At 33.5% G+C, this 23,777-nt stretch overlaps 1 protein-coding gene across 3 annotated transcripts in view; it reads left to right on the top strand.

Annotated features, from left to right (window-relative positions):
- The window catches only part of GABRA3 (gamma-aminobutyric acid type A receptor subunit alpha3), a 240,400-nt gene that overhangs the window by 16,022 nt on the left and 200,601 nt on the right, over window positions 1-23,777 (top strand). Inside the window, exon 2 of one of the 3 annotated variants that reach the window (XM_064371487.1) lies at window positions 3,540-3,627. The exons of 1 other annotated variant lie outside the window; for it this stretch is intronic. The gene's annotated coding sequence lies outside the window, so the exon portion shown is untranslated. Of the gene's footprint in view, window positions 1-3,539; window positions 3,628-23,777 lie in introns of those variants that run through there. One more of the 3 variants, XM_064371486.1, reaches the window with a different exon arrangement.

Genomic DNA, 23,777 nt, shown 5'->3' with positions numbered 1-23,777 from the left:
GAGACTTCCTATTCCTGAATATGTTGTATCTTGGCATTTATTCAGGCCATTTTGCAACCTTTGGTGAAGGTTGGTAAATTTATTTATAATATTCTTGCATATTAGATTTACTCTCAGGCAACTTTATTTTTTAGTTAGATTTATTAACATATAATTAGCATAAAAGAAAGCTTACCCATTGTAAGTGTACAGTTTAAGTCCTGACACATGTATATGATTGTGTAACCACTACCACCAGTACCACCACAATAAAGATAGAGAAAATTTCCCTTAGCATTAAAGGTTCTTTTGTGCCCCTTTGCAGCCAATTCTTTTCTTCTACCTACAATTCCAGGAAATCATCTATCTGTTTTCTGTCCTTAAAGTGTTGTTTCTTTTATTCTATCACATCAATGGAAACATTTGCTATGTAGTCTTTTGTGTCTGGCTTCTTCTAATTAGCACATACTTTTAAGATTCATCCATGTTGTTACATATTTTCATTATTGTTTATTCTTTATTATTGCTGAGTAATTTATTCATTCAACAGTTTATGGACATTTTTTTTTTCCCACTATTTAGCCATGATAAATAATGCTGTCACAATGCTGCTATAAATGTTCTAGTACAGGTTTTGGCTTCACATATATTTTTATTTATACTAGGTAAATACCTAGAAGGGGACTTTGGCAGTTATATATAAAGTCAATGTCTAACTTTATAAGAAATTGTCAAGCTGTTCTCCGAAGTGGCTATATAATTTTACATTCCCACCAGCAGTGTATAAGAATCTCAGGTGCTCAATATCTCCACCAGCACTTGGTATTTTCAGTCTTTTAAAAAAATTAGGCCTGGTGCTGTGGCTCATGCCTGTAATCCCAGCACTTTGGGAGGTGGAAGCGAGCAGATCACTTGAGGTCAGGAGTTTGAGACCAGCCTGGTCAACATGATGAAACCCTGTCTCTATTAAAAATACAAAAATTAGTCTGGCATGGTGGTGAGTGCCTGCAATCTCAACTACTTGGGAGGCTGAGGTAGGAGAATCAAGTCACTTGAACTCTGGGGGGTGGAGGTTGCAGTGAGCTGAGATTGCATGCCACTGCACTCCAGCCTGGGTAACAGAGCAAGGCTTTGTCTCAAAAATAAATAAATAAATAAATAAGCTAACTTTATTTTAGAACAGTTTTGGATTTACAAAAAAATTAAACCAAGTTACCATAGCCCCCTATCCCAGTTTCCCTTATTATTACCATCTTTAATGTGGTACATTTGTTACAATTAATAAACTGATATTGATACATTATTGTTAATTCATATCTATAGCTTGCATTTGTGTACACTCTTTGTGTTCTATAGTTCTATGGATTTTGACAATATATAACATATGTCCACCATGATTATATAATACAGAATAGTTTCTCTGCCCTAAAAACGTCATATGATATACCTGTTCATGCTTTCCTCCAGCCTGAACCCCTGGCAACCACTGATCTTTTCACTCTCTGTAGTTTTGTCTTTTCCAAAATGTCATATAGTTGAAATCTTACAGTATGTAGCTTTTAAGACTGGCGTCTTTCACTTAGCAATATGTATTTAAGATTTTTCCCTGTATTTTCATGGCTTGATAACTCATTTCTTTTTATTGCTGAATAATATTCTATTGTGTGGATAGACACGTAGACTGTACCACAATTTGTTTATCCGTTCACCTACTGAAGGACATCAAGGTTACTTTTAAGTTTTAGCAATTATGAATAAAGCTGCTATAAGTGTTTGTGAGCAAGGTTTTGTGTGGATATAAGTTTTAAACTCATTTGGGTAAATACCAAAAAGTGCAATTGCTGGATCCTATGGTAAAACTATGTTTAGCTTTGTAAGAAACTGACTGACTGCTTCCAAAGTGGATTTATCATTTTGCACTCCCATCAGCAATAAATGAGCATTCCTGTTGCTCCACATGTTTACCTACATGAAGTGTTGTCAACGTTTTGGATTTTGGACATTCTAATAGGTGTGTACTGATAGATTGTTGTTTTAGTATTCAATTTCCTAGTGACATACGACTTGAGCATCTTTTTATATGCTTATTTGTAATTTCATCTTTTCTGCTGAGCTGTCTCTTCAGCTCTTTTGTTCATTTTTAACTGGGATGTTTGTTTTCTTATTGTTCAGTTTTAAGAGTTCTTTATATATTTTCAATGTAAGTTCTGTACAAGATATGTGTTTTGCAAATATTTTATCCTAGTCTGTTATGGCATGTATTTTCATTCTCTTAACAGTGTGTCTCACAGAACAAACATCTTAAATGTTAATGAAGTCCAATTTATCAGTTTTTACTTTCATGGATCATTCTTTCTTTTCTCCTATGTTATCTTCTAGGAGTTTTTTGGTTTTGTATTTTACTGGTTATGACCCATGTTGAGCTAATTTTTGTTAAGAATGTCTAGATTCATCTTTTTTCTGCAAGTGGATAACCAGTTATTCCAGCACCATTTGTTGAAGAAACTGTCTTTCGTCCCTTGTATTACCTTTGCTTCTTTGTCAAAGAACAGTTGACTATATTTGTGTAGGTCTATCTATTTCTGGGCTCTCTATTTTGTTCCATTGACATATTCATCTATTCTTTTACCAACACCACATTGTCTTATTTCCTGTCAGATAGTGTCAGTCTTCTAATTTTATTTATCTTCTTTAGTATTGTGTTTACTATTCTGGGTCTTTTGTCTTCCTATATGAACTTCAGAATCTGTTTGTTGATATCTAGAAAATAAATTGTTGGGATTTTGGTTGGGATTACACATCAGTTGAGAAGAACTGACCTTACCAATAAGGAATCTTTCTATCCTACAATATTGAGTCTTCCTATTCATGACCATGAAATATTTCTCCATGTATTTAGATCTTTGATTTATCTTATCAGAGTTTTATAGTCTCTTTAAAGATATCATATACATTTCTGTTAGATTTATACCTAAGCATTTCATCTTTTGGTGGAAACATAAATAGTGTGTTTTAAATTTCAAATTCCAGTTGTTTATTGCTGGCATATAAGAAAACTATTGACTTTTCAAGATTAGCCTGTATCCTGCCTTGTCAGTCTTTCTAGTAGCTCATTGTGGTTTAATTTGCATTTTCCTATGACTAATGATACTGAACATTTTCTCATGTGCTTATTAGCCATCTGTGTATCTAATTTGGAGAAATGTCCATTCAAATCGTTTGCCCATTTTAAAATTGGGATATTTGTGTTCTCATTATTGGGTCATTATATAATACAGTATATAATATTAAATATAATACAAATTCTTTAAAAGATATGTGCTTTGAAAATATTTTCTGCCCTTCTGTGGCTTTTCTTTTCATTGTCTTAATGAGTTTTCTATTATGACTTCCACCTTTTGTATTCTAAGAAATCTTTGCCTTAACTAAGTTCAAAATAATCCTCTCTGGTTTTGTTCTAGAGTTTTGTAGTTTCCGTTCTTTGATTTATGTCTTGGTGCATGTTTAGATGACTTTTGTCTTTGTGGCAAGGTATATATAATATATTTTTCCTTATGTAGGTCCAATTTTTCCAGTCCAATTTGTTGACAAGATTATCTTTTGCCCATTGAATTACCTTGGCACCCTTGTCCAAAATCAACTGACCAGGTATGGATGGATCTACTTCTGGACTCTATTCTGTATATTTGATCTATTTGTGTAACCTTGAAACTAACACACTGTATCAATTATTATAGTTCAATGGTTCTCAACTGGGGCAATATTCCCTCCAGGGACATCTGGCAATGTCTAGAAACAGTTTTGCTGCCATAACTGGAGGGACATGCTCCTGGCATATTAAGGGTAGAGGCCAGGCAGCTACTCGAACAGTAAAGTATTGCTCTGCTCCAAAATGTTAACATTGTTGAGGTTTAAAAACTGTAATAACATTATAGTAAATCTTGAAATAAAGCATTTTGGATCCTTTAACTTTGTTCTTCCTTTAAAAATTATTTATGAAAAAAAATTAATATGTGTTCTTGGTTATCCTAGATCCTTTTTTTTTCTAGATAAATTGATAAATCAGCTTTTCACTTTCTCCTCCAAAAATGCTACTGAAAGTTTTATTAGGATTGGGTTAAATCTATGGATCAATTTGGGAAGAAATGAAATCTTAACTCTCTTGAGTCTCCTGATATATTAAGATGGTATAACTTTTTATTGTTTATTTTTTCTTTAAATTCTCGTAACAATGTTTTATATATTTCAGTGTATAGGTCGTGCATATATTTTGTGAAGTTTATATTAAGTAAAACATGCTTTTTGATGCTATTATAAATGGTATTTTTTTATACATTTTAACTTCTGATATTTATTATTAGTGTATAGAAATACAATTAATTTTTGTATATTGATATTGTATTTTATGACCTTACAAAACTTAATAGTTCTAGTAGCTGTTTGTTTTTAGATTCCTGGTATTTTCTATGCAGATAATTATGCTGTCTGGTAGTAAACAGTTTTAATTCCTATTTTCCAAATTGTATCATTTCTTCTTGCTGTGTTTATTTCATTTTATTTTTGCTGTATTTGAACTGGATAGGACCTATAGTAGAATGTTGAATGGATGTGGTTAGAGCAGATCTCCTTGCCTTGATCTTCATTTTATTGCAGGAAATATTCAGTCTTTCACCATTAACTGTGGTGCCAGCTTTGGATTTTTCTCACATGCCATTTATAAGTTTGAGGGAGTTCCCTTCTATCCATAGTTTGGTGAGGAATTTTATCGTGAATATATGTTCATGATCTTGAATTTTTTTCTGTATCTATTGAAATGACCTTTCTAAGTCTGTTGATATGGCGAATTACAGTGACTGACTTTTAAGTGTTGAACCACTCTACCAATTCCCATAGTACCAGTCTATTTGGTCATGATGTATTATTCTTGATATATATTTGGGTTTAATTTGTTACTATTTTATTTAAGGCTTTTTTGTGTCTGCATTCATTAGATATATTGGTCTTTAATTTTCTTGCAATGAATGCATTTATTTGGTTTTGGTAAAGAGTCACTCTAGTCTCATAAAATGAGTTGGGAAGTGTTTTTTCCCTCTTTTATGGAACAGCTTATGTAAAATTAGTATTCTTTCCTCCTTAAGTACTTGGTGTATTAGTCAGGCAGGTGTTTCTCAGGTATTAACTTACATGATCATAAGGTCCCACAATATACTGTCTGCAAGCTTGAGAGCCAAGACAAGTCAGTCCAAGTCTCAAAACTGAAGAACTTGGAGTTCAATGTTTGAGGGCAGGAAGCACCCAGCATGGGAGAAAGATGTAGGCTGGGAGGCTAGGCCAGTCTCGCCCCTTAACATTTTTTTGCCTGCTTTATATTTGCTGGCAGCTGATTAGATTGTGCCCACCAGATTAAAGGTGGGTCTGCCTTCCCCAGTCCACTGACTCAAATTTTAATCTTTGGCAACACCCTCACAGACACACCCAGGATCAATCCCATGCATCCTTCAATACAATCAAGTTGACACTCAGTATTCACTGTCATACTTGGTGTAATTCACCAGTTAAGCCAAGATTTTTAAGTGTGAATTTAACTGTAAATTTAATATATTTAATAGATAAAAAGCTATACAGGTTGTCTATTTCTTCTCAAGTGAGAGTTAGTATTATGTCTTGCAAATATTTTGCCTATTTCATTTACATTATTAAATTCATTTCCATGAATTTGTTCATAATATTTTCTTATTATCCTCTGAATTTTTGTAAGATCTATAGTGACCCACTTGTCTTCATTTCTAATAATGGTAATGTTTTCTCTTTTTTCTCATTATCTGTGTAAAAGTTTACTAATCGTATTTATCTTTTCAAAGAATAAGCTCCTAGTTTCATTGATTTATTATCTTCCTTCATTATATTTCATTGAATTCTGCTCTTATTTTGATTATTTCCTTCATTTTGTTTGCTTTAACTTTAATTTACTCTTCATTTGCATGTGTCTTAAAGTGGAATCTTAAACCATTGATTTGAGTTTTTCTCATCTAATATAAGATTTAATGCTATAACTACCCCATCTACACTTTTTAAGCTGCATTACATAGTTTTTTTGATAATTATGTTTTTTTTTTGTGGCCATTTAAATTAGGATTTTTTCTATTACATTTTCTAATTGATATCTGTAAGTTCGTTTTGTATCTGGTAACCTTGAAAATTCTTTTTTTTTTAATTTAAGTTGTGGGGTACATGTGCAAAACAATGCAGGTTTATTATATAGGTATACACGTGTCATGGTGGTTTGCGGCACCCATCAACCTGTCATCCTCATTAGTAAACTTGAAAATTCTTATTCATTCTTATAATTTGTTGGTTCTTTTGAATTTTCTTTTTTTTCTTTTCTCCTACAAATGAGAACAATTTTGCCTTCCTTTAAACATTTTTATGTTAAGGTATTATTTCTTTTCTTGTTATTTTGGGTAAGACATACAATGAAACATTGATTACTGATAGGGATGGGTCAGTCTTCTCGTTTCTGTCTTGAGTGAGATTGTTTCTAATGTGTCTCCATTGTATATGACATTTGCTCTAGGTTTCTCGGTAGATATTCTTCATCAGACAAAATGAGTTTCATTGTATTTCTAATTTGCTGAGATTTCTATCATGAATGAGAGGAAAATTTCATTGCATAATTTTTTTCTTCATCTATTGAGATGCTCCTATACTTTTTTTAATATGTTAATAATCTATTTTAAAAATTGCTGGTGGTAAATCAACTCCTTCTTTGAAATTGTGAATTGCATTGATTATTCAATATTAAACTGTCCTTTTATTTCTGAGAAAAATCTACCTGATTACAGATTATATGTGGCTAGATTTATTTGTTTTCCCTTTAAAAAACTGCATCTATGTTCTTAAGTTGGTATTACCGATACTGTTCACTTTTGATATGAATATTGCATTAAGCTAAAAAGTAGTTTGTGTAGCTTTCATCTTTTTCCAGTTTCTGGAACAGTTTGCAGAAGATAAGAATTAACTTTATTTTTATAGTGTAATAAAACTGATATTGGATCCCGGTGTGATCCCATTCTTTTTTTATTGCACGCAAAGTGTGAGGAGAGAGATTTGATAGTTAATCTCCTGGTTCGATTTCTGTTCAAATCCATTAGTTTTGTTTTTAGTTTGCTATTTGTGATTTGTTTTCCTAGGAAATTGTCCACTTTTTCATGTTTTAATGTAATGGCTGAAGTTATTCATAATATTCTCTTATGATTTTAAAAACGTTTTGTTTTTTGTTAAAAGCATATGATTTTTAAAAAGTTTTGCTTTTTGTTAAAAGTATGTGAGGTCTTAATTTAAAATCAAATGTTTCTTCATGATTTATTAAAAACAACAGCAGATCCCTGCCCAGCTTCCTTGAAGCAACCATTTTCAACCATTTCAGATTATTCTTTTGGTATGTATACACTATTTCTAAATAACATGAATATACTGATCCATCTTAATTTTGAATATTTATACAAATGTATTAAGTTCCTACTCCGGAAGATAAGTATTCAGATTCTTTGAAATCTCCTCTACATATATAAGTTTCTTCTCCCGCACCCATATTCTTTTAATTTCATTATGACATTGATTTAATTTTTTGTTTATGTTATTATGATCATATCAATGCCACTTATAGCTGAGCCAGATAACATGTTGTATTAGTTTCTCATTGCTGCTATAACAAATTACCAGAAACTTAGTGACTGGAAACAACACAAATTCATTTTTTAAACAGTTTTGCTAGTTTTCCAGGACTAAAATCAAGATGTCGGCAGGGCTTTGTTCCTTTTTGGAAGCTCTGAGGAGAGCTTGTTTGCTTGACTTTTCCAGCTTCTAGAGACTTCCTGCATTCCTTTGTTCCTAGTCCCTTCCTCCATCCTCAAAGTCAACAATGACCAAGCAAGTTGTTTTCACATCATATCACTCCGACACTGACTTTTCTGCCTCCTACTTCTGACTTTTCTGCCTCCCACTTCCACTTTTAAGGACCCTTGTGATTACATCGTGTTTACTCAGATAATCCTAAGTAATCTATTATAAGGTTAGCTGATTAGCTTCCTTCGTTCCATCTGCTATTTAATTCCTTTTTGTCCTGTAGCATAACATACTTGCAGGTTCTGAGGATTAGGACATTCATATCTTTGGAAGGCCATTATTCTGCTTATCTTATATAATAGCATTACTTTTCATTTTTTGTGCAAAGTTTAGTTTTGTTTTCATTGGAATAATTTTCTTTTTAAAATGTGCCTATCATTTATGTACTTACCGCTATTTCAAGCTCAAACTCTCTTCCAGTGTTGACATGTCTTCTCAGTAAATACAGACATAAAAGATATTTTATTAGTTTTATCTTACTGAAATTGTTTCTTTACACTTCTGCCATATTACAATCTAGACTGGCTTCTCTCTCTGCTTTGTTCATAGATATCATCCTGAAATCTCCATCACTATCCTTAGATTTCCTTCCTGTTTCTCTTGAGTTGAAAACATTGCTCCACTACCTTCTAGCTTCCAGAGTATCTGTTAGGAAGTCTGAAATTATTGTTGAACATCTGTGCTCACTTTAGTCTTTCTTTCTCTTGAAACATGTAAGATATTCTTTTCATCTGTTGTGTTCTAACACTGTTGTAGGTTCTTGTGAATGTATTTTCATCCATTGTGCTGATAATCAGTTGACTTTCAAAAAAAGGCCTATGGGATTTTAAAAAATTATTTCATTGCTATTCTTTCTAACTCTCTCATTTACTCACTCTCACACTAGCTCTTTGTCCCTATCTCCATCTCTCTGCCTTTCCCTCCTAGTATTTTAATATTGGCCCTACTAGGTTGATTTTATTATTTTCTTACATTTTCTGTTGTTCATCTCATGATCTAAATGCTCTATATTTTGGCAGATATCTTCAACTTTATCTCCCAATACTTACATAGAGTTGTGCATTTCCTGTATTATGATTTTACATTCTAATGATTAAAAAATATATATCCTTTGAATTTCCTTCTTTTATGGCAACTTGTTCTTTTTTTATAGATGCAATGGTGCGATCTCTGATGCTATTAATGATATAACTCTTGATGCTACTTTCCTTGTTTTCTCTCCAAATTTCTTTTTCAGACATTTTGTTTCCTTGCTTATTTTCCATGTTGGAGGCTTTCCTCATGGGTCGTGTGTTCCTGGGTTATTTGTTCCTATGTCAGAGTGGAACATTAAAAACGGATTGGAATTTGCAAAGTAGGCATTCAACAAAGGTCTAATATCCAGAAATGATAAGGAACCTAAACAAATCAAGAAGCAAAAATAATAAAAAAAACTTTATTAAAAAATGGACAAATGTCATGTACAGATCCTTCTCAAAAGAAGACATACATGTGGTCAAAAAGCATATGAAAAAATGCTCAACATCACTCATCATTAGAGAAATTCAAATCAAAACCATAATGTAATACCATCTCACACCAGTCAGAATGGCTATTATTAAAGAGCCAGAAAATAATAGATGTTGGCAAGGTTGTGGAGAAAAGAGAGAGCTTATACACTGCTGCTGGGAATGTAAATTAGTTCTGCAACTGTGGAAAGCAGTTTGGAGATTCCTCAAAGAACTTAAAACAGAACTACCATTTGACCCAGCAATTTCATCACTGGGTATATATCCAAGGGAAAATAAATCATTCTACCCCAAAGACACATGTACTCATATGTTCATCACAGCACTATTCACAGTAACAAACATGTGGGATTAATCTAGATGTCCATCAATGGTGGATTGGATAAAGAAAATATGGTACATATTCACCATGCAATACTACGCAGCCATAAAAAGAAGGAAATCCTGTAGTGTGCAACAACATGGATGCCATTAGAGGTCATAATTCTAAGCGAATTAATACAGAAACAGAAACCAAATACAAAATGTTTTCATTTATAAGTAGGAGCTAAACATTGAGTACACATGGCCTCAAAGAGGGGAAAAATAACCATGGGTGCCTACTTGAGGTTGGAGGGTAGAAGGAGGGTGAGGGTCGAAAAACTACCTATTGGTTACTATGCTCACTACCTGGGTGATGAAATCATTTGTACGCTAAACACCAGCAAAACACACAATTTACCTGTTCAAAAAACCTGTACCTGTAACCCCTGAACCTAAAACAAAAGTTGAAAAAGAAAGAAAATACTGATTAGAACTGCTGAGTGAGTGGCATGTTGTCTGTTGAAGTTGTTTTATTGATAACTACAATGTCAATGTCTTTAGGTCCTTTCCCTTAAACTGAGAAGTTTCAATAGAAATGGATATTCTAAGTATCTTCTTTGGAAAATGCTGACCTAATTTCTTGTGTTCTGAGTGATAAATAAGGTTGGAAGTATCTTATGATATGTTGTGTTTTCAGTCTCATCTTTCTTTTCTTTTTATCCTTGTTGATTTGTGAATTATAATGCGTATTTTTACTGGCACTTTAATGGGGTTTTAAGATGATGAAAAAACAAATGCATATGTTTGGTCAACTAAGTGGGAGGGACTCAAGATTTTTAGAAATTTTATAGTTGATAGATTTTTGTAGTTATTTTTTAGTTATTTTCTCTTTTCAGAGTCTGCACATTGTAAATTTGTAAACTCTTTTTGCCAGCATTCCTATATTATGGTTTAAATTTTGTGTGTGTGTACACATACACGCATGGATATATATATGTCTGTTATATATATATGTGTATGTATACATATATATATTTGCCCATTATCACTCTTATTATATTCTAATTCTGGAATCACTATTAGTCTTTGGTTGGAGCTTGTAAGTCTCTTCTCCAGGTCTCTTAACTTCTCGTTTATCAGTTTCTTCATTTTTATCTCTTAAATGTTTTATTCTGAGCCTATTCCTTAGAAATATCTTAAAATTCATTAATTCTTTCCTTAGCTATATCAAATGTAGAGTTTATGTTGTCTTTTCAATTTTTATTGCAGAGTCTATAGCTTTAATTTGCAGGATTTTTATTTTTTAATATCCACCATTCTGATTCACATCTTTTTCATTTTATAACCTCTTGTTCTTGCTTTTCATAGATCTTGTTCTTTTAGTTCTTTAAGGATGTTAAGCATTCACTTTAAAGTTCTTTTCAAATTGCTGTATTTCTCTGGGACTGTAAGTTCACATTTGTTGAATTTGCTTACTCTTCTTTTAAGACAATTTTTTATATGTTTTGAAATTCTAGCTTGCTGTAAGCTTACCTCAAATGGGAAAATCTGTGGTTTTTCCTTCTGCTATACTTGCTCCCCTAGGTCTGGCTGGATCAGGTTTTATTTGATCAGCCTCCAGTTCATAACCACTTTTTATGTTGTCAGTTTGGGGCTTTTATTCCTTGAAGATATCAAAGGTCAAGTTTCTGAGGCAGTGCTTGGCATAATGCAAGTCTTAGTTGCATAATTATCTCTACTGCCTACCTGGGCAACATCCCAGTTGCCAGTCTCAGCTTCCGGTGCAGGTTATAGCATTTTTAGAGTTATTCTGCCTAGGAGTACCTGCCTCATCTTTTGGTTTTCTGCAATGATCCAGCTTTGCTACCCTTCCACATATTCAATATTATTGGTTAATGTTACATCACAGTAGTTGAATTTCTGGCTGCCTCTTCCTGTTTCCCAGTGGGTAAGTGGTTTTATCCTCTCCAACCCCATCCGCAGCCTATTGCTAAGTTTATTTTTCTGTTTTAGCTGCATGGACGTATTATTATTTTTATTTTTAACAATTGTGATTGTGTTTTTACTTTTTAATATATATTTTATGATTTAGTTATCATCAGTATATTCTATGTTTGAAGCTGAGAGAGGGGGATTTTGTGTGAACTCAGATTACTAACTTGACATGATGATCCTTCAGCAGTTTTAGATGGGTAATAAATTCTCCTTCAAATAATGGCTACCACCATTTGGGGGTTTAGTTACTAAGAATTCTCTTTGATTAGTTTCCTATGATTAATCTGTAATCATGGATTGCAACAGTCATGTATCTGAGAATCAGTGTATGTTGTGAAGCAACAGAGATATGGATTCACTCAGATTAGGTTAAGCAGGCAGGTGTTTTTGACTCTGAGATCAGGAACATTGGACTTGCCTACAGCAAGGGCTCCCATAGGTATCAAAGGAATTTTTATAGGTCAGGTGAGTGGCAATGGTTACCTCAGCAGAACAGTCTTATTGTGACAGATGGGAGGAAGAGAGGACAGGAGTGTGAAAAAAGTCATGGTTGCCAGATTGGTATTTGAACTTTAAATGGAAATAGGAAAATTAGATGATGAAACAACTATTTTTAGGTTGAAGATAATGGTTCTAATTGTTTCAGGAGGAATGAATGGGGCTAATGGAGGTTTTGCAATGGTTTGAAGTCATCTCTAAGGTGGGAAGGCATGATGTCATTGAATTGGAGGTGGTGGAAGGGAGCTGACGTGGCACTGTCAGTGAGCAGCATGAGTTGAGGGTAGAGAAATGGATTTGGCGAGACCTTAAGGACCTTGTATGCCAAATTCAAGGGTTTAGTCTTTTCCCCAAGAGCAGTAGGGAGCCTTTGAATAGTTTTAAGTAAGGGAGTAAAGCAATCTGATTTGCATTTTATGGCCCCCTCCGGTTGCTCTCTGAAGAATACATTAATGCTGCAGAAGGGTGGCTGAAGTGAATGTGAGGCCAGTATTGCTGCTTTGGCTAAAATGGTATCTGGAAAGAGAGAGAGAAAGAGAGAAAGAGAGAGAGAGAGAGACAGAGAGAGACAGAGAGAAACAGAGAGAGGATGGGTTTGAGAGGTTTATTGGAGGTAGATTAATAGAAGTAGTGGATGGAATATTTAGCAAACACTTGTGTGGCTGAACTTATACTTTTCCTGCATTTCTTTTTCTAAATATATTTCCTACCAGTTTTCCTGATCTGTCTCATTCACCTATGTGCACTCAGATATTGTTCTTAACTCTCTTTTAATTTAATTCTTTCTTAGTTAATCTCCATTATTCTGCTTTATTCCAGTGACACAAAAGCTTGGCTGTGTTTTTGTGCTGAGATTCCCTATTCAATGACTCCATTTTCTTTCTTTGCTTTCCACATTGGTGACCCATTAAGTGAGTTCTTCATTTTCAGTAGCCTATTGTTTTTCTTCTGTTTCTCGCTTGCTTTCAATCCATCTTTCTCAGTTTTCAGCCGGGACTAGCCTGAGAAAAAGCCTCTCTTGCTCTTGGGTGGTGGGTGTATGCTTGGCAAATGTTCGCAAAAAAAATGTATCTCATTGTACAAGTGGCATTCCAGCTGCATTAGCACCCAAGCAGAAATAAGTAAATATTCAGTTTTAGAACTCACTGTCACCTTTACTTGTGGAGTGATTTCCTCTTGCTATCTGAGTCTCTGTTTGGTATATATCAATGCAACTTTCCTCTGTTTTTTTTTTTTTTTTTTTGTCTAGTCTGCAGATTCCCCACTTTTAGATAAAGGCAGGATGCCTGAACTATGCACATTGCACATTTCTATTTATAGATCCTGTACCCTGGGGACAAACTACAAATCATCTGTCTGACTGCAGCCCCATGGGCTGCTATCGAGAGTAGCTCTTTAGATGAGAGGAGGGACACCACAGCATACCAGCTAGGGCTCTGAGTCACTGTCTGCAGGGTGCATGTTTTGTAATATGGGTGCTGAGTTAAAACGGACTATGAGTCAGTGCACTGTTAGGATGGGGCCAGTTGTATATGGGGCCAGCAGCCTGAGAAGATTGTACACATGAGACAGAGTGTCTCTCCTTCCTTTGTGATTTACGTCTTAAATTACTGTTTCTAATTGGTAGGTTTGTGAATCTCTAAGTGGCGTCATTGCTTTGCTAAGTATGTTGCAGGGGCAAGTACAAGAATACTTTTGGCTATTACCTGTATTCTCATAAAAATATGTTTTGGGTCATATAAGCAATGCAGATGGATGGGTGCCAGCTCTCCAGGTGTTTTGGTGTGCTGAATCCCCAGCCAAGATTTGGCCGTAGATGTTGTAGCCAGAACTGACAAATTCAATGTTTGCTTATTAGAACTCTTGTGTTATTGATCTCTGCAGAACTTCTCAGATAAATTTATTCCACTTCATGAACCTCTTTCTTCAGAAGTTGTTGTTTTCATGGTGAGAAACAGAAAGTTTAAGCTTTCCTTTTAGCATCTATTTATTGAGTATGTGAAATATATCAGCTGACTGTGCTAGAAGTTAAGGATATAATGGTGACTCAGATAGACCTGGCCCCTGCTTTTTTGGAGTTCACAGTCTAAAAGGGAAGGCATACTTTGAACAAATAATTTTTTGGTGAGCTGAATGCTAGAGAAGTCGCAGAAAGTGTTATAAAGAAATTAAAAAGCAGACCCAGGTTAGTGGGGAACATGACAGGTAAATTTTCTTTAATGAAGTAATTCTGAAACTTGAAGTGTAAAGATCTATAGCTGTTTGCCATTTCATTAGTGATAGGGATACAGATGGGTAAGAAAACATTCCAGGGAAAGGGAAAAGGTTGCATGAAGGCCCTGATAATGGTAAAATTCATGTTATATTCTAGGAAGTAAGAGGTCAGTATGGCTGGAGTGTAGGGATTAAGATGTGAGAATATAGATACAGAATATAATGCAGTGTTTGGGCCTTATTCCAAGGTCATAGAAGAGTCATTAAAGGATTTTAAACAGGAAATGATATAGTCAAATTTGCAGATTTCAAAGCAATTCTGACAGCAGGCAATGGATTCCTTGTCAAAGAAATCAAAACTAGATATGGAGGGAGAATTAGGTGATGATAAATAATAATGATGACTTCATCTATGATGCTGCCAAAGGAGGTGGAGAACAGTAATCAAGAGACAGCATAACATACCTGCATTATAGGGTTGTTGTGCGGGTTAAATGACTTAATAAATGTAAAGTGCTTAGAACAGTGCCTAACACAGATCATGTTTCATCTATTTTAAGAAGCCCAGTTTCTTCCCATATTTTAATATTTCCCAAATCAGGATGAGTGTTAGCTATCAATAACATATCATTTTCTATTTGGCAACGCTTTTATTTTACTTTATTTTATTTTTATTTTTTGAGATGGAGTCTCACTCTGTTGCCACACTGGAGTTCAGTGGCACAATCTCGGCTCTCTGCAACCTTTGCCTCCTAGGTTCAAACGATTCTCCTGCCTCAGCCTCCCGAGTAGCTCAGATTACAGGCGCACGCCACCACACTCAGCTAATTTTTGTAGTTTTAGTAGAAACGGGGTTTCACCACGTTGGCTAGGATGGTCTCGGTCTCTTGACCTCATGATCTGCCCGCCTTGGCCTCCCAAAGTACTGGGATTACAGGCATGAGCCACTGCACCTGTTGGCAGCACATTTAATGTGCTAGTGGCATAAAAATATTGTTGTATCTGAAAATTTGTGGCAACTTAGATGAAATATGATAGTTAAGTGTAATAGACATATTTGTGGTTATCATTGTTACCTCACTATTATTATTATTCTGCCAAAATCTAGTAGGAGATAAACTCAGGCACATGGAAATAACTAATGCAAAACCACTTAGAATAAGAACGAAGAAAGTACAGAGAAAGGAAGTGACAGAGAAAGTATAGCGGAGGTATATCTACCTGTTTTGAGAAACTGATTTTCATTAGGGGAATTCTTAGAATTGAGATAGAATTTCACCATGCCCACCACAGGGTTGGGTCTAGAGTAGAATTGAGTATGATGTGTTGACTTTTAGAGACTTCAGTTCTCTTGTAAATTAATCAATTCACCTGTGCTTGTGAATACATAGCAAACTAAGCAATAGGATTGTAAGAGTGCTTCTTGTAAAGACTGAAAATCTCTTAATCCAGAAAGAAGATTAGCTCTGTCTATCACAAATGCAGCTTCCTTTACATACTAAACATGATTCTAATTTGTTTTACAAGATTTTAATCCTACCCACCCAGTGAGGTAGGTGATGTTATCCACTGTTCGCATGTGAGGAAATCAAGCCTTAGCAAGTCTAAGTTATTCGGATCTGGGATTTGAACTTGGTTTCTGTGTGACTCAAAAGTGCTTCCTTTACTCTTGGCTGTGTCTTAAAATGCCAGTTTCTGAGTTAAGGGAGAGAATCTGACCTTTCTTGGATGGACTTAAATAATAATAGCTCCTCATTTCCACAACCAATATTTATTGATTGCTGATGTACCAGGCACTATGTAAAAAGAAGATGATACAAGAGTTAAAAAACAAACAAACAAACAAACAAACAAAAAAACAGAAAAAAAGGATCTTGCTTTTGTGGAATTTATAGTTTAGTAGGGGAAGATAGATATTACAAATTTAGTTACATAAATAAATAATTGGGAATTATAAGAAGTCATAGGAAGGAAACCCGCTAAGTTCTGTGGTAGTGGAAAGCAGAAGAGATGGTATTTCTAAAAAGATATTATTTAACTTGGACCTAAAGGTTGAAAAGGAGCCTGTCATGCAAACTGAGATGAGGAAGAGTTTTCTGGGCATACACATGGGCTCTCAGATAGGAAGAAACATGTTTTGTTGAAGAAGTACATCAAGGAAAGAGGACAGGATAGGAATAGAGGAGCAGATCAGGACAACTCTCCTGCAGGTGACAGAGTATAAGCAGAAGTCAGGACAGTAGCTTAAAATCATCACTTTAGACAATTGATCAAACATAACATCACAACATAAAAAAAACAAATCATGTGTCTCCTGATGTGATGCAGTAAGGACAGAAAATGACTTACATAGTGCTCTTGCCCCAAACCCATAACCCTAGTTTAATTATGAGAAAACATCAGGCAAACTCAGACTGTGGGACATTCTTTTCTCTTCAAAAATGTCATTTTAATGAAAGACAAAGAAAAATTGGGGAAATGTTCCAGAGTAAAGGAAACTAAAGAGATATGATAACTAGATGTGTGATCCTACATTGGATCACACATTTACCTAGACTGGTAAAAAATCACTATAGAGAGTGTTATCAGGACAATTGGTGAAACTTAGAATCCATTAGGACAATTGGATTCTAGATTAGATGATGGTGCTGTATCAATGATAAACCTATTGATTTTGGTCATTGTATATAAGTGGGTTATATATAAGTAAGATATTGTTCTTTAGGAAAATACAAGACAGGCATGGTGGCTCACACCTGTAATCCCAGGACTTTGGCAGGCTGAGGTAGGTGGATTGCTTGAGTCCAGGAGTTTGATACCAGCCTGGGCTAACATAACAAGATTCCGTCTCCACAAAAAATAAAAATCTTAGCTGGGCATGATGGTGCGTACTTTAGACTCAGCAACTCAGGAGGCAGAGGTGGGAGTATTACTTGAGCCTGGGAGGTTAAGGCTGCAGTGAGCCATGATTGTGCTACTTCACTCCAGCCTGGGTGACAGAATGAAATCTTGTCTCAGAAAAAAAAATAGGAAAGAAAGAAAAAGAAAACATACAATGAAGTATTTATAGGTATAGAGGTACAATGTGACAAATGTCAACAAACTGTGAATATGGACAAAGAGTATATTCTGTTTCTGGAATTTGTTTGGAGGTTTGAAATTATTGCCCAACAAAAAGTAAAAACAAAGCAAACATTTAAATAAAGCCACTTTGGGCACACCAAAAGCATATTATAGTAGTAAAGATGAATGATAAAAACAGCTTATACCAGGCAGTTGGTGATGTTGACGGCAGCTACTTTGGGGTGTGGTGGGGGAAAATTGGCCCCACATCATTTAGGTGTAGAATGTTAAGTTTTGCCTATGCTAATAACTTTTATTGTTTTTAAGATTACTCTTGAAACCATTGAAGCCTTTCAAGTGGTGGGGGAGCTGCTGACAAATCAGATTATGAAATGCTAAACTTTGGCTACAGCGTGTAGGATGAATTAGAAGGAAACAACAATAGATTCCAGAAAACCAGTTAGCACCGTGTCATATACAAAGTAAATGCTTAGTAAATATTTATTGTGTGATTAAGGCTTTAGAAGTGGCCAAGGGTGAGTTTGTGATGGCTTGAACTAGGGTTGCGGTGAAACATATGAAGAGAAACAAACGTTTTTGAGAAAGTGTCGGGGTAAAATTGATAAAAATTAGATGAGGTAGACATGGAGGCTGCTGGAGAGGGAGATGTGAAAGATGACTTGGAGGTTTCTGATCCTGCAGTTGGGTAGATGATGGTACTGTTCACTGAGATAGGGAATGATGGAAGAGTATTTGATTTTGGAAGAATGCTGGGATCTAGAGAAAATTAATTCAGTCAAATAGCTCAAAAATAAAATGAGAAATAAAGATATACAACAAAAAATTGCTCTCATCACAATCCCTATGAATCGTTCTTTTCCCACAACCCTAAAGTTGCTAAGTTTTAAATTAATATATTAGTTATCCTCCCACAGTTTTAAAATGTTGTTGTTTTAGTGTGTATTTTTCTGATTGCTATTGAGGTTGAATATATTTTTATGTTTGTTATCCATTTGTAATATTCCCTTGGTAATTATTTATCCACATCCTTTGTTCAACTTTGTATTTTCTTTGATACTTTAATTACTGATTCGCATTAGCTCCTCATACATCAAGAATGTTAATAGTTTCTTCTAAACCCTAGTCTGTTGCTTAGCTCTTATTTTATTGATTCTTTTTGTTACAGAGAAGTGTAAAATTAAAGTGTACATAAATAAGCTCATCTTTCCCAAGTTCATAAAAATATGTTCCTATATATTTTAATATATTCAGTATTTGTTTTTCATATTTAGCAGCATTTCATTCCATTGTGGATAAAGACCTGATTTTATTTTCTAAAAGGATACATTTGCCCAGTACAACTTACTGAATAGTTCATAATTTCCTCATTGATCATAAATTGTTTTTTCACCTTACTCTAAATTCCTGTATGCATAGGAATATGTTTTTGGAACCCTTGATTTAATTTCACTCATTCTTTTTCCATTTTTACCTCAATACCAAACTTTAAATTTTTCAGATTTTTAAAAATAATTAATTCATGCACAAGGGTCATAATTCAATACAAAATTGTCTACAGTGAAAAGTAAATCTCTTTACCATTTTTACCCAAGTGTCTACCAGTTCCCCTCTGAGGAGGCAACACCTATCACCAGTGTTTTTGTGCATACACATAATGACACACAAATATTCTAGTACTACAATGCTTCATTTCTATAGATTTACAGTGTTTGTTGTTCATTATTAGGTGGAATAACTTCTCATAGCATTTTTCAAAATATAATTGCAAGCATTTTAATAAATGTTAAGCTTGACAAGTTTTAAATTTATTTTTAATTGAGAAATGAAAAATGTACATATGTATGGCATACAACATGATGTTTTGAAATATGTATACATTGTGGAATGTCTAAATAGGGTTAATTAACATATGTATTACCTCACGTCCTTTTGGTGAGGTCACTTGAAATCTACTCTTCTAGCAAGATTCACATACACAATAGAGTGTCATGGACTATTGTCACTGTGTTGTATAATAGATTTCTTAAATTCATTACTACTCTTGAACTGAAATTTTGCATCCTTTGACCAACAGTTCCTCAATCTTTAAGAAAATTGTGTTGAGAATTTTATTAGAAGTACATTACATTATAGAAAATCTTGAAACCATAGGTATCTTTAAAATAATTCACTCTCTCCAGTCAGAATTCATTTACTCAGTAGTTGTTTTGTTTAAAGTAAACTCTCTAAATTGAAGTATAGCATACATGGGAAAAATGCAAAATCCTAAATGTACAGCTCAATGAATTTTTATTAGATGTAACCACTATGTGGATCAGAAAAATAAAAATAAAAATAATACACCAGAACCATCTCTTCATGTCTTTCTTGGTCATTGTCTATACTCCCCCACAAAGATAACTAATATCCTGATTTCTTATACTAGTTTCACTTATTTCCAAACTTCATATAAGTAGAATAATATCCTTTTGTAGTCCAGTATGTACTTTCTTGGTTATGACTTGTTTTACTCAACATGTTTTTGAGATTCATCCGTGTTGTTGCAAAAGCTATAGTTCATTAATTTTTAGTGCTATGTAGTATTCTCTTCTACAAATATACCACAATTGTATGTCCTTCCTACTGTAGATGGACATTTAGGTTGTATCTCATTTGATGATAATATAAGTAATGTTGCAATAAAATGTTCGTATACGTTTTCTTTTGCTGAACACATGTTCACATTTTGTTGTCTATATAACTAGGATAAGAATTTTTGGGTCATAGGGTATGCATATTTTCAACTTACTAGATAACTGCCAAGAAGTTTCCAAAGTTTTTGTTCAGATTTACACATCCACTGGCAGTGTATGAAAGATCCTATGGTTTTCTATCCTGTCCAGCAATTACTAATGTTATACATTTAAATTTTAGCTATTATAATATGCTTGTTTTAGTATCTCATCATTGTAATTTAGATTTACATTCCCTGATGACTTATGAGATTGATCATTTCATATACTATTTGCCATTTGGATGTTCTTAAACATTTTTTGAAAAGTTTATTCAAATCATTTGTTCAGTTGTCTATTCAGTTGTCTCCATTTTATTTTTTAGTGATTTTTAGTTCTTTATATTCTGAATACTAGTCCTCTCTCAAATATATGTATTGCATGTATCTTTTTCCATACCATGGGGCTTGCCTTTTCACCCTTATTGTTATTGTCTTTTGATGAACAGATACTCTGAATTTTAATTTAGTCTAATTGATCAGACTTTTACTTTATGGCTAATTTTTTTTGTTCTGTTTAAGAAATACTTGCTTACCTCAATATCATGAAGATATTATCCTATGTTATCCTCTAGAAGCTTTACTGTTTTATATAAACACACACACACATATATTTAATGATATATACATAGTAAGTCTTCACTTAATGGCATCAATAGGTTCTTGGAAACTATGACTTTCATGGAAACAGCATACTGTACTACAAAACCAATTTTACTGTAAGCTAATTGATATAAACAAGTGCTAAATTTCTATGGTTTACAGTATGTTGTTTCCTTGAAAATTGCTGTTTTCAAGAACCTATTGACAACATTAAGGTGAGGACTTATTGTACCTATATAATGAAAGGTATAGAGTAATTGTATATATAGGTGCTGTGTGTGTGTGTGTGTGTGTGTTTGTGTGTAATGTATACAAATCAGTGTATTAGTCCATTCTCACTCTGCTATGAAGAAATACCCAACACTGGGTAATTTATAAAGGAAACAAATTTAATTGACTCACAGTTCTGCATTGCTGAGGAGGCCTCAGGAAACTTATAAGCATGGTGGAAAATAAAGAAGAAGCAGGCACCTTCTTCACAGGGCGGCAGAATTTAATTACCTACACCTGATCTCGCCCTTGACATGTGAGAATAATGGGGATTACAATTGAGGTGAGATTTGTGTGGGGACACAGAGCCAAACCATGTCAATCAATATGATTAATGTCTTTGTATGGTGTGTGGTGGGGTTCAAGAATTATTCATTTCTATGTGGATATCCAAAAATTATCCAATTAGTCTGGTAGTATAATTCTTCTTTCTCCTTTTCCTTCTAAATTTTAGAATTGGGTTGCCAATTCCCACACAGTAAAGGACCTCTTGGAATTTGTTTTGCAATTTCACAAAATCTATAGTCAATTTTGGGATAATATTATTTTTACAAATTGGAATCTTCTAATCTGTGAACATGACATATCTGTCCATTGATTATGTTTTTATTTTCTAGTGTTATTTGATGCTATTTTAAATGTATCTTTGTAAAAAAAAATCACTTTCTATTTTTTGTGGTATTTAAAATATAATCATTTTTTGAATATTGACCTTGTGCTCAGAGGTATTGATGAATCCATTTATTAATGCTGCTAATTTGTTTGTAGTTTCATTAATTTTTCAAATAATTTAATTCTCATTTCTTGATTTCAAGTTTTTACAAATTTCATATTTTTCTTGCCTCATTGTATTGCCTAAGAACCTCTAGTACAACGCTGAATGTAAGCAGAGATCGTAGGCATCTTCAATTTCATTCCTGACCTTAGGGGGAAATTTCTCATTATTTCACCATTAAGTATGATTTTCACTATAGAGTGTTACAAATACCCTTTATCAGATTAAGGAAGTTTCTATTTTTAGTTTGCAAAGACTTTTTTAAAAAAATGAATGGATATTGAATTTTATGAGATTTTTTCTACATCTGTTGAGTTGATTGTATATTTTTGTCTTTTAGTCTGTTAATATGGTGAACTGCACTGATTGATTTTCCAGTGTTAAACCAGCCTTTTATTCTTTGTATAAGTCCTACTCTTTGTATTATTTTGCAACACAGGATGGGAGCTATGTGTATACATGTTTGTGTATATGTGTGAGTTTCAAAATTTTTGCATCCACATTTATCTATGAGATTGGTCTTCAATTTTCTTTTTTCTGTCAAGTTTGTATGAGGATTTGGGATTAAGGTTATGTTAGCTTTAAAAATGAATTGGGATGCAAAACTTTTTTTCTACATTCTAGAAGATATTATGTAAGACCGATGCTATTTATTCTTTAAATGTTGAGAGAAATTCACTGGTAATGCCATCTGGGCCTCAAGTTTTCTTTAGGGGAAAGTCTTTAGTGATAGATTCAATTTCTTTAAGAGTTATAGGAGTATTGGGATTTTTTATCATCTTCTTTTGTCAGTTTTAAGTTATGTTTTCAAAGAAATATCTGTTTCTCTAAATTTTCATGTTTTTTGGCATAAAGTCCATTTTAAAATTATGATACCTCTTCTCTCTTTAGTGTCTATTGGATCTGTAATGATGCCCTCCTTTCCATTTCTAACATTAGTTGTTTGGTTATTTTTATTTGTTATTCATCAGGCTTGCTGGTGGTTTTTAATTTTCATTGGTTCTTTCATACAACTAACTTTTGTGTTTGCTGGGCCTCTTTATTGTAGATTTTTTATTTTATTGATTTTTGATTTTATATTTCTTATTTTGTTTTTTCAATTTTTTTTTTTGGTTTTAACTTGCTTTTATCCTACTATCTCAAATGTATAATTTTATCTTACTATTTCAGATGTATAATTTCAGATGTATAATTCACAGATATATATATATATATATATATATATACTTTGTTCTTTTCAAATATGTGTATCTAAGCCTATAAATTTCTCTCTGATAATGGCTCTGTTGTATCCCAGAAATTTTATTTGCCATATTTTCACTTTCAGGTAGTACAAGATGTTTTCTGGTTTAATTTGGATTTCTTCTTTGCACCATGGTTTGCGTAGGAGTAATTTGCTTGATTTCCCAGTTGACATGATTTTCTATTTTTTATTACTTTTTTCTAATTTAATTAAACTGTGGTCAGAGGATATATTTTGACTTCAACCATTTGAAATTGGTAGTGGCCTGCTTCATGGCCCATTCTACAGTAAATTTTGTTCAGGTTAAATATGCATATTAAAAATGCAATTTTTGCACTTTTGGGCTTTTGTTTTATGTATGTCATTTAAGTTAAGCTTGTTAATTATTTTGTTGCAATCATATGTATCTTTACTGGTTTCTGATGGTCTGTACTATCAGTTACAATTATCACACCCTAAAATCCAGTTATTGCATATTTAATTCTAGAATATCTATTTTTTCATTTTTATTGATCCCAGTATTGTATGAATATTTCCACTATGTCTATTTTCTTAAAAGTGAGTCATCATTATTTTATTGGCCTTGTGGTTATTACAGTATATAGATTGCATCTGAGACTTTTTCTAGTA

Source organism: Aotus nancymaae, unplaced genomic scaffold, assembly GCF_030222135.1.
Source record: "Aotus nancymaae isolate 86718 unplaced genomic scaffold, 86718_ANA_hifiasm-v0.15.2.pri h1tg000138l, whole genome shotgun sequence".
In the NCBI taxonomy this organism is placed as follows: domain Eukaryota; kingdom Metazoa; phylum Chordata; class Mammalia; order Primates; family Aotidae; genus Aotus; species Aotus nancymaae.
The sequence above is the reverse complement of the archived record's forward strand: the minus strand, read 5'-3'. Positions and strand labels throughout refer to the sequence as shown.